Source organism: Octopus bimaculoides, chromosome 11, assembly GCF_001194135.2.
Source record: "Octopus bimaculoides isolate UCB-OBI-ISO-001 chromosome 11, ASM119413v2, whole genome shotgun sequence".
In the NCBI taxonomy this organism is placed as follows: domain Eukaryota; kingdom Metazoa; phylum Mollusca; class Cephalopoda; order Octopoda; family Octopodidae; genus Octopus; species Octopus bimaculoides.
This window is the reverse complement of record NC_068991.1, coordinates 54,687,962-54,692,635: the sequence shown is the minus strand read 5'-3', so window position 1 is coordinate 54,692,635 and position 4,674 is coordinate 54,687,962. Positions and strand designations below refer to the sequence as shown.

The 4,674-nt window shown below is 31.8% G+C and overlaps 1 protein-coding gene across 16 annotated transcripts in view; it reads right to left on the bottom strand.

The window, feature by feature from the left end:
* Positions 1-4,674, bottom strand: part of LOC106881762 (ryanodine receptor 2) — a 381,060-nt gene that overhangs the window by 45,101 nt on the left and 331,285 nt on the right. The window lies entirely within an intron of this gene.

Sequence of the window (4,674 nt, the reverse complement as noted above, 5' to 3'; positions counted from 1 at the left end):
TATAAACATATATATATCATAAGTGTGTGGTCCATGGAAGCAAGGGAGGCTTCCCTTAAAAATTATAGAAGCAAAATTGAAACTATATTACTTATTTTTCATAAGATCGTTCTTCTAATGTTCTGTAAAATTAATATAAACTACATGACATCATAGGCTTCAGATTTTTATTGTCAGAATTAGCATGAGACGTCAAGCAGTGGCAGACAACACAAAAAACCTGTAAGGGAAGCAATATGAGCTATTGCATCCTTTTCGATGTAATTTTTAAACATTTTTTCTGATAAAAATGCCACAAAGACAATTTTTTTCTAGTAAGAGTTGATAATGAATAGTTTTAGATGTTAATAAATACTTATACACTTAGATTAAGTTTCTATCAATTTGCAATACCTATGATATATATAATCTTACGTTGTTATGTTTACATAGGAAAAGTGGAAGTAATTTGACATTCTGCTTTCATCAGAAAAACAGTGAAAAGATAATGGCATAGTTTTCTGTGTTTATTCAATTAATATTTTATAATTTTTCAAATTACAGAACACCCTTAATATAAAATGTGATTTTTTTAATTTTAAAAATATTGGGTTGGGGCATAATTATTGCGACGTTTTTCAACAAATTTTATTCAACAAAAACAATAACAACATGTAACAAAAACAATAACAACATTTAACAAAAACATCTTTAAATGATTATTCTGGAGCATATTCATCATCTACTTCAATTACTGCTTCTCATTTGCTTGGCAGACGGCCAAACTGTCATTTAAAGATGTTTTTGTTCAATATTGCTATTGTTTTTTTTGAACAAAATTTGTTGAAAAAAAGCTGCAATAATTATGTACCAATCCAATTTGATTCAAATATCTATGTGACAGAAAATTTTGGTCATTGCTTCTCCAGCCAGAAAGATCACCACATGCCCCTGATTATATATATATATATATATATATATATATACTTTTTGTATGCTTTCTCTCCATATTTGCACTTTATAATGTTGGATAACCTTAGATCACTTCCTACACAGCCTGCCCTATCACTTTTCCTGCCCTTTTTCTCAATACTGCCTGTTACAAGTCCCTTCACTCTCCCCACTACCATCCTATCACAACTATAAATCTGTTCCTCTCCTCTTGTCCTCCCTCATCCCTCACATGTGGAATCATCTTTCACTCTCTCTTCAATTCTCCCTCAGTTCTAGAGGCCATTTTAAACTCTTAGCCTTGCAAGTTACAAGGCCATCTTCACTACTGGTACCATGAGAAAAGCACTCAGTATACTTTGTCAGATTATTTGCATTAGGAAGGGCATCCAATCGTAGAAGCCATGCCAAAATTGACATTGGAGCATGATGCAGTCGTCTGATCTTATTAAATTTTGTTGATCCATCCAAACCCAAGTCAGCATGAAAGCTGTATATTAAAAGACAATGATGACCATATATAAATATATAAGTATATGAATACCTGTATGTCTATCAACATATAAATGTATCATATTTCATTATTAGTTTGAGTTTGTCATTTCCAATCTTCAGATGATAATGGAAAGACAGAACTTTGGGAAAGTATTTGAAGATAAATGAAAGAATCTTCGAAAATCAAAGCATAAGATGAATTTTCTCAGGAAACTTGAAACAAAATGATCTTATTGAATGAAAAATATGACTGATACAGTTTTGCTATGTGTTATTATTATAATTTCATTCTATTATAACATTGTTTTATATCTACTTTTCTCATCTGCTATGTATAAAACAGGAAATTTTGAGGCAGCATTTTACAATGGATACCCTTACTGACACCAACTCTTTTAGTTGTCTCCTATAATATGTAAAAATACATACTAATTCTAAAAACTGATACATTTTTAGAGTTTGAACAACACATTTGCTCAGCAAAAAATCCTTGAACTTCCTTGAAATTCAAAGCTACACACATTCACAGTTTATTCAGAACCTTTTTGTTCACTTGTATACTACTCTGCTGACACATGATGTTTGATATCCTCATATTTAACTACCAAAAAATTTGGCAATAATATTATCAGAGTAGAAGTACTAGAAAAACACTAAGATTTTGACTAATGTAGAAACAGGTTGTATTGCTTGCTTTTTGCTATTGGTAAAGAGTAACTAGATTTACTTTGTTCTTGATAAGACAAAAGTAATTTTTTATAATCTAAGATAATGTCAAAAGAATTAAATTTATGTTAAAAAAAAAAAATCAACATGCACACACATAAACTGTAAGGAGGTGAGGCCTTAAAAGTTTTAGGCAAAGGGAAAAGCAATTGATTTGTGGCGACAGTATATTTGAACATGTTATGGTTAGTTTTTGAAATGTTTTATTACTTTTCTACATGCAAAATTATAAGCAGAAAATTTTAATTGACTGAATTTTTAATCATACATGACTTACAGTTACTTAAGTCAAATATAAATGTATGTTTCATAAAAAAAATGTTTTGAGAGAAAATAATCTCAAGTGTTCATTTTTAAATAGGATTGAATTATAATTTTTCTCAGGATGTTTGATCAAAATTACTATTGGGGAGTTTTGATTGAACATTCTAAAAAGAAAATTGTAATTCCTCTGTTTATAAAGAGTGAATCCATGAACTTAAAGTTTGTTTGGTAAGTGGAATGCATGACTCTCTTGGCTCTGGAGTTACTTATGTAACTTTACAAGAGAACAAAAGAAATATATATTCCTATGTATTGAGTTCTATTATTCCTGTTTGTTACAAGCTACAAATACACACACACACACACACACACATGTGTATCTGTATATAAATAAGTGTGTATGTGTGTGTGTATATATATATATTAGGCAACACTAAAGAATGCTCTCAGTTGTCTTCCTTTGTTCACCAGGTACTTCACAGAACATATTTTAACTCTGCTGGATGCATTTCATTGTGGCTCCAGCACTAGAGTAGTGGCCTTGTCTCATGTAAATCTAAAGAGATTTTGATTTCTAGAAGGATTGTGAACAGAATGATAGAATCTAGACAGCGATATGGTGGAAAGTATTGATAAAGAAATACATTTATAGGCAGTTGCATATAGAATAAAGACAGGGTGGTGTAAGGAAGAGAAATAGAAATGGTGGGGAGAAACCTATATAAAAAAAGAGTAGAGATGTCCATGTCAATAATGAGTGACAAGAATAGAAGTAAAATGAAAAGGAGAGTGAAGTGATGAAGAATAGCAAAAATATGGGAGATAGTATGAAATAGTAAGAGAGAGTAAGTGATAGCATCAGAGAGGGATAATTGTGAGAGAGAGAGAGAGTGATGGCTATCAATGAAAGATTATATTGAGGAGACAGAAAGATGGCTTGGAATAAAGAAAGGTGATAGTAAATCATCATCATCATCATCATTTAACGTCCACTTTCCATGCTAGCATGGGTTGGACGATTTGACTGAGGACTAGTGAACCAGATGACTACCCCAGGCTCCGATCTGATTTGGCAGAGTTTCTACAGCTGGATGCCCTTCCTAACGCCAACCACTCCGAGACAGTTCTACTGCCATTCCTTGATACATGTGTTTTGATGAAAAGGAGATAAACTGATAAAGAATGTTGGTGTGGGAAAATTGTATAAGGAGAGACCCTATGTTATCCTTTATTATTGGAATAAAATGAGTGGCCAAGGCTGTTTTGGATGCTGACGGTTTGGCACAGCTGACTGGATATTCAACCTGCTTTGGTGGCAGTAAATTTTGGCACTGGAGGCAAACACAACCCTCAACCACACATACATGCATATGCATGCATGTACAAAAGTATACTCATACAAATAGAGAAAGAGAGAAAAAGAGAGAGCAAGATAGGGAGTGAGAGGTATTATAATTTATTAACTGATCATGATTGACATAAACACTTTTGCTTCTCTTCACACACATAAAGAGAGAGAGAGGGAGTGAGAGAGGGATGAAGAGAAGGCAGTGGAGACATATACAGAAATGTCTGATACCAAAAAAGTAGTCAGCATTGAATCAACAACACCAAATGGGTGGCACCAAACCAAAACCGCTCAGTCTCTAATTACGGAGATAGTATGGTTGAGTCAATAAGAGAGAGGGTGAGGAATGTATGAGAGAGTGGTAGACAGACACTTAATAAAAATATGTGTGAGAGACTTAAATGTATAGAAGAATAGGAGGAATGAGAAATGAGAAGCTGTGTGACAAATGAGAAAGAAATGAAGAAAGAAATAGCCAGAGATATATCAGGAATATCAATATCATGGTTTTTTTACCTGTACACACACACACACACACACACACACAACACCCATGTATATTTATATACATGTGTGTGTGTGTGTGTGTGTCTCTCTCTCTCTCTATATATATATGTATGCATACATATATATTTACTCATATATATATACATATATGCTAGTATATATTTGTGTATGTATGTATATTCATATATGTATATAAATGTACATACATATATACACATGTACAAATAAATACATATGCAAATATATATATATATTTGCAAATATAAAATATATACACACAGATATACATACACAGGTGTATGTATATGTATATATATATATATATATATATATATATATATATTCACAGACATTTATATATGTGCATATAGGTACATACATAAGTAAATTTATATATATATATA